Below are 12,196 nucleotides of genomic sequence, written 5' to 3' on the forward strand. Positions count from 1 at the left end.
GTAGCCTTTATTGTTATTCCAACTATATCATGCTTTCAGTAAGCAATTCATTTGCTACTCATCAATCACTTTGACGAAAATTTTGGGACAGGAAATAGTGACGGTTGAAGAAGAGGGATGTCATAATTAATATTACTGAGGACATTTTTAGATTATTTAAGGTCACCTTGAATGCCTCCTCTTCCAGGAAGCCAAAGCTGGTCAGGGGCACTTCCCATGTTCTCATGGTATCTCCTTACATCTTGTCCTTGTTTCATATGCCTAAACCAAAAGAGCTTCTTTACTTGTCTCTATCTCCTTCTAGATTGCTGGTTCCTTGAAGGTAGGAACTGTGGCTTTCTCGAAGCTGAATCCACAATGTTTAATGTATACTATGCGAAGTTGTGGATTTTATTATAGTTCAGGAGTCTGATGTTTCTTAGATGTTCCTGATTTCTCTGGGCCCATGAGCCCAGAGAGTCTTGGACCAAGAACCAAAAAACCATTGTTCTCATCTCGGCTGTTTTATTTACAATCGATATGACTTTAGTTAAGTCACGTATTCTCTTTAAGCTCCCGTTTTGTCATCTCTAAAAAAAAATGGGCTATCTATGAAAAGCAATTTGTCAATAACTATCAAATTTACAAATGGATAAAGCCTTTGACCAAACAATTCATATTCTAGAAACTTATGATATATTCACATGTATCTTACAGATATACTTTCCCACAGGTTATTCATTCCAGCATTATTTTTAAAATTAAAGATTGGAAAGACTTAAATGGGCTTGTCAAATAAATTAATTTCTAGAATAGAATACTATGCAGCCACAAAAAGAATGAGGTAAGTCTAATATATACTGATATTAAGTAATCTCCAAAATATATTATTAAATGAAAAAAAAGTGCTAGGGGCTTAACAGTGTGTAAAGCAAGCTTTACATTTGCGTAAAGGAGGGAGATTATACATGTGCATTTGCTTGTCTGTCTGTAAAATACCTCTGGTTTTTCAGAGAACCTTTTCTCTGAAGGTTCTTCAGAGAACTGGTGACCATTGGTTGTACCAGGGGAGGAATGTGGATGACTATGGACAGAGGGGAGGGGCTTTCCACTGTATAGACTTTAGGACCTTTTGAATTTTGAACCATGTGAAAATAAATAATAAAATATATTTTTAAAGAATATCAAAAGAATGAAAAAAGAATAAAGGCCTCAACCAACTCATGCAACTGTTGTGAGAAGCATATGGTGGTACTCTTTCTCCCAAGCCTGGTTGACCCCTCGCCTCTGAATTTGAAATGGATGTTTTCCAACCAAGATCTTGTGCTGATCACCCACGGCAGATTCACAGCACAGCTTTCCAGTAACATTTAGGTAAAATATTTCTACTCTGCATTACCAGAACTCTGGTGAGGTATAGAAGGGGCAAGGCTCTCCCAGGAGGGTCTAGGACCAGAGTCTAGGAGCCCCGGCATACCAGGGTTTGAGGTCAGCTGGGCTGCAACTCTCTCCTTCTTATCTCATAGTGAACAAACACATATGGGCTTTATAGCCTCAACACATACACAGGTTATGGCTACCTGGAGCTCAGGAAGGGCCCAGGACATATTGTTTCTGTGGCTAGAAGGGTTTCCTTTGTCTCCTTTATCTTCTTGCTGGTTCTCTTTCTAAGGTTTTATTGCTTTTAGAGTTAGGAGGGAGATTCCACCTGAGGCAAGATAACTGTGAGCTACTGACCAGAACCAGTTATATTTCTGGTAACTGACTATCTGACTATGATCAGACATATGAAGGACAGTGAAAAGAACCATTGACTCTAAATCCCTTCCCCAGGGATGCCTGGAATCGCACCATTAGCCATTTACATGTTAATCGTGGTCATCAATGCGCAGATCCTCTCTTTAAACTGAAATTTTCCTGGCAAGAGTAATATCTTTGGAAGAATTCACTTAAAAGAACATTCATTCATTGATCCAATGCTTTTTTTTTTTTTTTTTTGCAGTACACGGGTCTCACTGTTGTGGCCTCTCCCGTTGCGGAGCACAGGCTCCAGATGCGCAGGCTCAGCGGCCATGGCTCACAGGCCCAGCCGCTCCGCGGCATGTGGGATCTTCCCGGACCGGGGCACGAACCCGCGTCCCCTGCACCGGCAGGTGGACTCTCAACCACTGCGCCACCAGGGAAGCCCGATCCAATGATTCTTGAATGTTTATTCATGCCAGACCTTCTATCAAGTACCTGTACATATAGGCAAGTAAGATAATCATTGATCTTAATAATAAATATCACAGCAATGACGATGATGACAATGATAACACTGTCTGAGTGCTTATTACATGGCAAGCACTCTTCTAAGTTCTTTGTATGTATTTGCATTGAATTCTTGTAACAAATTTGAGGAAGGTAATGTTGTTATCTCCATTTGTTGGATGAGGAAATGGAAGAGATAAGTAACTTGTCTGAGATCCCAGAGCAGGTGAGTGAACTGGAATGTAAACTTTCTATCTAACAGACATGTTTCTAGGGAAAGTCAATAGCTAGGCGTTGAGCTGTCTCCCTGTGGGGTGGAGGGTGGGGAGAGATGATACAGATGAGATACCTGACAATCTTCAGGCTAATTCCTTCCTGGTGATGTTGGGAAGAGCTTAAGGAGAGACTAATCAAAAGAGCAGTAAATTGCATGGACACCAGCCAGGGTGACGGGTGAGCCCAGTAAACAGAAGAGGCCAGCCTAGGGCAAGGGCCTGGGCTGAATCAAGATCCTCCGGGCTGCACCTCTGCACAAGTTTTACCTCAAACCAATGTGAGGCCTAGGGCCCAAGCATCCCAGGGACCAAGGGAAATGAGAGATATAAATCCATCTCTGGCAGCAGTGTGGAAGTTGAGAGAGCTAGCGAGGAATGACACCTGATGCAAGGGATCCAGCTACACAAGAAGTCAGCCAGCATGGGCTGCAAAGTCACAACAAGATAGGCCTTCAAAATCCTGAACCGTATTCCAAAGTTGAGCTCAGCCATGTGGAGCGGCATGGGGAACAGGAGGCCTTGGGGCCTAGCTGAGTGTCCCCGGTCTCTTCCTAAGCGGCTCTGAGCTGGGTTGACTTCCAGGCCAGAGACTCACCCAGCACATTGAATTCAGGCTGGTCTTGGGGCGGGTCTCCAGACTTGCTCCCTTCTCATGCAGATTCAGGATGTGCTACCGGAAGCAGCAGCAGAGAGGGTCCCTGCCTGAAGTGCTCCCGGGGACACAGAAATGAGCCCTGAATAATAACTTCAGTCACTTTCCAAATTCTCTGCCCGCCCCCGCCCCCCAAAGGGGAAGCCATGTGCTTACAAGGAAAGCCAGTCTCCCTCCCTCTGGACAGGATCTTCTAGGAACTGGGAGGCTGGAACCATGGAAGCAGGAAGAGGGTGGACTGCGGCTAAAACAGACTCACCTGTCACCAAGTCTCACCATCAGAACCCGGCCACTCCTCTGGGATCTGGGAGCGGAGGGGGAAGACGAGCTGTAGTCTGTTCTTGAGGAAAATGTAGCCTGTTTTTTTTCCTCCCTGATTAGCATTTTTATTGTGTCCCTCCTATTTGCTCTGCCTGCTTGTAATTAAATACTGCCCATGGTGTCTCATCTATCTTGGTAATATTCTCCTGGACACTGATGAATGGGATTTTCTTTATGGACTCGCTCCACTGATAGAAAATGAGACTTCAGTTCTGTATGTCCCTTGGCAGGATGGGTCAGCCCCAGGGGGTGCCTAGCACTGAGGTCAGGAGCCTCCTTGTAGTATCTCAGGGTCTTGGTCTGAGATCTTGGAAGGAAAATGAAAAAAGCACCAGGTGCTCTTGTCCTCAGAGCAGCCCTCATGGGAGAGATTCTGGGAATAAGGCAGCAGCTGCTGTTCTGCTTAGGAAAGCCTGAGGTCCGGAGGCTGGCAATGACTCTGGAAGGTTAGAAGGGAGGGATGGGGGAGAGAGATGAGGCTTTCTAGGGGGGCGACTAGACTTTGGCCAGGACTCCAAACAAATCCCTGAGGCTTGTCCCCTTCGTGTGACCCATAGTCTTGGCTACAGTTGTGGTCCCTCGGGCCACCCTCCTCTGTGTCATCATACCCCAGGCCTTCCTTGGCCTGCCCTTCTTTTGTCAGCCCTCTAGTTTCCCTCTGCTTCCCCATCCCTGTGTCCTCAGTAACGTCCATCCCATTTCCAAGGAGCTTCCTGATATTCTCCACTATTTCTTCCACCTCTGTTCTTTAACCAAAGCTCTGTTTCTCCTCCTGTCCAACTGGGGCCATGACCAAGAGTGGATGAATTTGCATTTGAACCTTCTCAAGCGTAGACTTATCAATCTAGACCAGAGATTCCATGGTTCTCAAAGTGTGGTCCCCAGACCAGCAGCAGCAATTTGCTTTTCGGTTCCTGTTAGAAATGCAAATTCCCGGGGCTCAGACCTCAGACCTAGTGAATTAGAAACCCTGGGGGTGGAGCCCAGCCATCCCTGTTTTTCTTTTTTTTTTTTTTAACATCTTTATTGGAGTATACTTGCTTTACAATGGTGTGTTAGTTTCTGCTTTACAACAAAGTGAATCAGTTATACATATACATATGTTCCCATATCTCTTCCCTCTTGCGTCTCCCTCCCTCCCACCCTTCCTATCCCACCCCTCTAGGTGGTCACAAAGCACCAAGCTGATCTCCCTGTGCTATGCAGCTGCTTCCAACTAGCTAGCTATTTTACGTTTGGTAGTGTATATATGTCCATGCCACTCTCTCACTTTGTCACAGTTTACCCTTCCCCCTCCCCATGTCCTCAAGTCCATGCTCTAGTAGGTCTGTGTCTTTATTCCCGTCTTACCCCTAGGTTCTTCATGACCTTTTTTTTTTCTTAGATTCCATATATATGTGTTAGCATACAGTATTTGTTTTTCTGTTTTAACTAGCCCTCTGCACCACACTGAAGCTTGAGAGCCACTGCTCTAGACCAACTTTCCACAACTTTCTCTCAGCAGCGTGTTCTCTGAAACCCACGCCATCTGTGTACTTGCCTTCCACCAGCCATGGACTCCAGGTCACTCCCCCGCCGTCCCGAAGGATACCGCTGCCCTGCCTCTGACCGCGCTCCTGCGAGCTGTGTTCACCTTCTCCCACGTCCCCGCTGCTCCGCGCCTTCTCCCTGAGCAATGTCTTCCCTCGCAACTTCACCTGTCACCTCCGTGCTGATGATTCCCACATGCACATTTCTAATGAGTAGCTCTCTCCCAAGTGCTAGAAATATACTACCTTTTGCCTATCAGGCATTGACCTTCACTTTACCAAACACCTTACCCACTCATCCCAGACAGAGCTCCTCCAAACTGTTGTCTTGGGTTCCTTATTTCAGTCTATTCCCTACCCAACTCTACACACAGAGACGTCTCTGACTCTTCCATTTCCTTTAGCACTCGCCCCTCCCTCCGAAACCACCCCCCACCCACCGCCGCCGCGCCAACCAATCAGTCACTGGGGCCCACAGGTTCTGCTGCTCCGCCTTCTTGGCTGGGTCTGTCTCTGTGGCTAGTTCAACAGCCCAGTTCAGGCTCAACACCCCCCCCACCAGCTCCCACTTCTACCCTCCCTTCTCACTGCTGCCAGAGCTGTTTTGCTAAAACACAAGTCTCACCATGATGGTCCCTCCTGGCCTACAGGATGCAACCTGACTGGGCTTTCCATCATCCTCCTGCTGGGCTCCCTGCTGCTCTCCCAGCTCAGCCTGCACTCCCACCACTAGACGCTGCTCATTTTCACACCTCTGTGCATTTGCTCATGCTCTTGTCTTTGCACGGAATGACTTTCCGTCTCCAGAGCTTCTTCTCACCCTTAAACTTGCAACTCAACGCACCCACTTTGTGTGCACTCTTCCCAGACACTCCTTCCCTCTTCCCCCTGCTCTGGACTCCGGAGCACATTACTCTTGATCTTCTGATAGCTGCACCCTTTGCATTGCTCATTTGTCATCCTCCCTGGACTGTGATCCTTTCCTCAAAAGTCTGTGCTGTACCTCAGTCATCATCGTCTTTCCAGTCCAGAGCATGATTCCCGGCACATAGTTGGAGCTACATAAATATTTGTTTTGCTTGCTTGATCCAGCTATTACTTAAAAGACTGAGACCTGCAAACACACAATCACACATCATCCACTGTAACCTTTTTGCCCCACTCCCCTATCATCCAAGCAGAGTGGAGGGGTCACGGGCAGGGTCTGTCATTCCCACACACTCCCCTGGCAGATCTGTGACATTGGTTTCTGCCCTTGTCATTTATCTTCTATGTCAAAAATTCTCCTTCATGAGAATGGTGGAGAAAATGAGCACCATTTACCCGTCAGGTTCCACCTAGGGATGGTCCCATTCTGCTTTCAGCTCAGTCTGATGAACTCCCTCCAGCAGAGAAAGGAGGAAATGAGTATTTCCCACAATCCTGAACTGGCTGGCCATTCTTCTGAAATCTCAGAGTGGTAGCCACATGGAAATGTGCTGTCAGGGGGCATTTCCCGTGACTCTGGATTTTGAGCTACACCCAGAAAGACCCCTATGCCAGAGACAAGCAGCAGTGCCTAGAATACAGTCAGCGCTCAGGAAGTGTTTGTTGAATGAGTAATAAAAAGCGGAGGAACAGAAGATGCTCTCAGAGTCCTTCCTCCCCCCACCCCCAGGGTTGCCAGCTCCTGCCTTTGCAGCCTGTCTAATTCCAGAGTATTTATGCAGAAATGAGTGAGGTAGCAAAGAGGAAGATGGAGAGAGACTTGAAAAGAACATTTTCCCAAGATTCTCTCCTCTGTTCACCTCTGAGCAGGACCTCTGGATCAGGAAAAACACACAGGTTCCCAGGCCACCAAGCCCTCTTCATTCTTGGCCTCAGTCCTGGGCTCGTGCCCTTCTAGGCTACAGGCAGAAAGAGGTAGACAGACTAGCTTGGAGACAACTTTAAGTGAATTCAATTACCATAGCAACCAAAACCACCAGAATGGAGATTAGGCTCCAGATAGCAGTGATCAAAGCATCCAAGACAGGCAGCAATCCAAAGGCCATTGCTTGCGAGACCAGGGGCCAGGGTTGGGGAGAAGGGGCACCCCAGCTCATCTACCCAATACCCCCCATTCACCTGCACTTTCTGGGAATCCTCAGAGCTCTAACCTGCCAAGGAGCAGGCATTCATCCCTGATGGTAGCTGGAGAGACCTGGAAGGGGTGCGTGGTTAGAGGAATGAGCAGGTGCTGGCCTTCTGCAAGCCTCTCATTCTCTACTGTGTCCTTCCATGGATGGGCAGGGTGCCAGCCGGACTTCTGTACTTCCCTGCAGAGTAAGATTTAAGAGTAGGAGCTCTGGAGTCAGACTATTTGGTTTTAAGTTCCAGCTCAGCTAATGATCTTGAGCAAATTGCTGAACTTTTCTGTGCCTTGTTCTTTTCATCTGATAAATGGGGACTACAGCAGCTGCTCACAGGAATGCTATAAGGACTGAAAAACAAGAATGCTTATAAAGTGTTAGCACAGTGTGTAACACATATTAAACACCAGGTAAGAGTTTGTTGTCACTGTGTCATTGCTATTGTTATCAATTTCATGATGATGATGATGATGACAGCTCCAGTCCCTCCTGGCCCTTGTCTATTTTCTTGCTATGAGCACTTTGCCAGTTCGAGGCACTAGCCTGAGGCAGGGAGAGAAGATTTCCAGGAGGCTGACAAGCTGGGTCATAGTGTTTAGTTTCCTCTTGCTCCAAAAGCCATCAGAAACCCAGAGGGATTGCATGGGCTGCCTGGCAAATGACCAAAGGCCTTGCTCTCTGGGGAATTTATCTGGGCCCATCAGCTGTGGTCAGCCAGTTGTGGTCAGCCTGGAGAATCTCGGTAAGGACAGAACCACAGATGGTCTCACTCACCTACTCATTTTGCCCCAAAGATGTCAAACAAGTCTGTGATCTTCAGCCCAAAAGAATTGTTGCCTTTCCTGAAGGTGGAATCCTCATCTATAAAATAGGAATAAAAATAAAGGCCGATTTCAGAGACATAGCAGACCTGTTCACAAATAGCTGAGGGCAGATGTAGGCACTGCCTTTATGCCCCTCACCGCATGTGTGCATGGACTTTATTTCCCATATGTCCAGAGGGCAGAGATGATCCTCTTCAGTGATGCAAAGAATTTGGGACCCAGCTGGGGAAGTTGTGTCTAGTCCACCTCCAGGGATGTGCCCGTTCATTCCACAAGCAATTTTGAGCTCTAGTGATGGTCAGACCTCAGGAAGCCAAGATGAATAAGACTCAGGAGTCCAGCTTGGTGGTGAAGAAAGACCTCCAAGAAACATACCAGGAGGTGCTGCTGGATAGGGGAAGTGTGGTGAGGATGCTCAGGGCAGTGCGGCTGAGCATCAGAGAGGACTGGCATCTGGATTGGGCTGGAAGGAGGAATACATTTTGCCCAGTGGAGAAGGAGGAAGGACTCCGCAGGCAGAGAGAACAGCAGGTGCAAAGAGGGAGTGTGAAAGGGCCTGGTGTGTCTGGGGGAGGTGAGAAGTTTAGGGATGATAAAGCGTGTGTGTGTGTGTGTGTGTGTGTTGCGTGCATGCGTGTTAGGAAACGATAAGGGGGTGGAAAGAAGTATGCCAGGAGATGAGACCCAAGAGTTCATCTCTCCTCTTATCTCTCAAGAGATCAGCAGTTCTATCAACCCCTAGATACTGTGGCCTGCTGTGCTGGGCTTTGTTCAGCCTTATTCTGAAAATTAATTCCCCTACAACCAAAGGAGTTGTTGAGCTTGTTTTGGGGAAACCCCAGCCTGTTTCTTAGGGCCTGCATTGCTCGAAGGTCTTCAAGGGCCCCAGTTATCAGCTTCCTCCAGCCCAGCATAAACAGCTCTGTCTGGAAAGGACCCTGAGAGAGAACTCTGACCTCCCTCTCCCTCCAGGAAGGGCTGCACCTATACCTTCAGCTGGTTCTGCTTTGCATTCCCCTACCCCAGACTGGCACAATAATCCAGCCAGGCAGCACAGCCTGTTCTGGGACCCTCTCTTGCTGCTCCACATCCAACCAATCAGAGTCCTGATAATTTTTACCTCCAGCATATTTCACTCATGCCCCCTCTTCTCCATCCATCCACTGCTGCCCTAGCTGAGGCCCTCATCATCTCTCTCCTGGAATACTGTAATTGCTGGCTAATTGGTCCCCCTGCTTCCCATCTGGTCTTCCTCAAATCCATCCTCCACACTGCTAGGCCAGAGTAGATTTTTCTAACATAGATCTGACTGCACCATGCCTCTGCCTGGAGCCCTTTGCTGGCTCTCTGCAGCCTGCAGGATAGAGTCCAGCTTGTTGGCTTGGCCTCCCAGCCTCAGGCCCTGCTTTGTCCTGCCTCTGTCCTCACATTCTAGGCACAACTGAGCTTGTTCACGTCCTGGTGTTTGCTTCCTGGTGTTTGCTTCTTCCTCTCGGTCATTTGGCTGATTCCTTGTCCTCTTTCCAGACTCAGCTCAGATGTCATCTCCTCCAAAGCATCTTCTCTGACCCCTCAGGCTGGACCAACTGCTTCCCTAGCTCTCCGTGCACATCCCTGTCACACCACGTATTAGCTCTCTCACTAGACAGCTTTGTGATGCTCACCTCCAATTCTTCATCTGAGAAATGGGAATAATAATAGAATTATAGCATGAGATTGCTTTGAGAGTTTGTAAATCTAGCTTCTCTTCACCCCTCAGGCTTCAGTGATCCCCACATGAGGTTTAGTAAGCCTAAATGTGAGTGCAGAGCTCACACCCACTGTTCATCTTTCTCTTTAAACCATGAGTTCTGAGAAGATAGAGACTGTGCCTATTTTGCTCACCACCATATGCCCAGACAGTAATTAGTACGTGTTAAATGAAGTGATTGTGGAACCTGATTTCTCCAGCTCCGTTTTTCTTTCTCAAGATTGCTTTGACTATTCGGGGTCTTTTGTGTTTCCATACAAATTGTAAAATTTTTTGTTCTAATTCTGTGAAGAATGCCAGTGGTTATTTGATAGGTATTGCATTGAATCCGTAGATTGCTTTGGGTAGTATAGTCACTTTCCAATATTGATTCTTCCAATCCAAGAACATGGTATATCTCTCCATCTGTTTGTGTCATCTTTGACTTCTTTCATCCGTGTCTTATAGTTTTCTGAGTACAGGTCTTTTGCCTCTTTAGGTAGGTTTATTCCTAGGTATTTTATTCTTTTGTTGCAATGGCAAATGGAATTGTTTCATTAATTTCTCTTTCTGATCTTTTGTTGTTAGTGTATAGGAATGTAAGAGGTTTCTGTGCATTACTTAATTTTGTATCCTTCAACTTTACCAAATTCTGTGCATTACTTAATTTTGTATCCTTCAACTTTACCAAATTCATTGATTAGCTCTAGTAGTTTTCTGGTGGCATCTTTAGGATTTTCTATGTATAGTATCATGTCATCTGCAAACAGTGACAGTTTTATTTCTTCTTTTCCAATTTGTATTCCTTTTATTTATTTTTCTTCTGATTGCTGTGGCTAAGACATCCAAAACTATGTTGAATGAGTGGTGAGAATGGATATGCTTGTTTTGTTCCTGATCTTAGAGGAAATGCTTTCAGTTTTTCACCATTGAGAATGATGTTTGCTGTGGGTTTGTTGTATATGGTCTTTTTTATGTTGAAGTTGGTTCCCTCTATGCTCATTTTCTGGAGAGTTTTTATCATAAATGGGTGTTGGATTTTGTCAAAAGCTTTTTCTGCATCTATTGAGATGTTCATATGGTTTTTATATGGTTTTTATTCTTTAATTTGTTGATATGGTATATCACATTGATTTCTGTATATTGAAAAATCCTCGCATACCTGGGATAAATCCCACTTGATCATGGTGTATGATCCTTTTAATGTGCTGTTGGATTCTGTTTGCTAGTATTTTGTTGAGGATCTTTGCATCTATGTTCATCATTGATATTGGTCTGTAATTTTCTTTTTTGTGATATCTTGCTTGGTTTTGGTATCAGGGTGATGGTGGCCTTGTAAAATGAATTTGTGAGTGTTCTTCCCTCTGCAATTTTTTGGAAGAGTTTGAGAAGGATAGGTGTTAGCTCTTCTCTATATGTTTGATAGAATTTGCCTGTGAAGCCATCTGGTCTTGGACTTTTGTTTGTTGGAAGATTTTTAATTACAGTTTCAAATTCATTACTTGTGATTGGTCTGTTTATATTTTCTAATTCTTCCTGGTTCAGTCTTGGAAAATTGTAACTTTCCAAGAATTTGTCCATTTCTTCCAGGTTGCCCATTTTATTGGCATATAGTTGCTTGTAGTAATCTCTTCTGTAGTGTCAGTTGTCCCTGACTTCAAACTATACTACAAAGCTAGAGTAATCAAGACAATATGGCACTGGCACAAAAACAGAAATATGGATCAATTGTACAGGATAGAAAGCCCAGAGATAAACTCATGCACCTAATCTATGACAAAGGAGGCAAGAAAATACAATGGAGAAAAGACAGCCTCTTCAATAAGTGGTGCTGGGAAAACTGGACAGCTACATGTGAAAAAATGAAATTAGAATGCTTCCTAACACCATACACAGAAATAAACTCAAAATGGATTAAAGACCTAAATGTAAGACCAGACACTAAAAAACCCTTAGAGGAAAACATAGGAAAAACATGCTTTGACATAAACCACAGCAAGATCTTTTTTGACCCACCTCCTAGAGTAATGAAAATAAAACCAAAAATAAACAAATAGGACCTAATGAAACTTAAAAGCTTTTGCACAGCAAAGGAAATCATAAATAAGATGAAAAGACAACTGTCAGAATGGGAGAAAATATTTGCAAATGAAGCAACTGACAAAGGATTAATCTCCATAATATGCAAGCAGCTCATTCAGCTCAATATCAAGACACCAAGCAACCCAATCCAAAAATGGGCAGAAGACCTAAATAGACATCTCTCCAAAGAAGATATACAGATGGCCAAGAGGCACATGAAAAGATGCTCAACATCACTAATTATTAGAGAAATTCAAATCAAAACTACAATGAGGTATCACCTCACGCCAGTCACAATGGCCATCATCAAAAAATCTGTAAACAATAAATGCTGGAGAGGGTGTGGAGAAAAGGGAACCCTCTTGCACTGTTGGTGGGAATGTAAATTGATACAGCTCATGTGGAGAACAGCATGGAGGTTCCTTATAAAACTAAAAATGGAAC

This window comes from Mesoplodon bidens, assembly GCF_964165515.1.
Source record: "Mesoplodon bidens genome assembly, chromosome: 2".
Taxonomy (NCBI): domain Eukaryota; kingdom Metazoa; phylum Chordata; class Mammalia; order Artiodactyla; family Ziphiidae; genus Mesoplodon; species Mesoplodon bidens.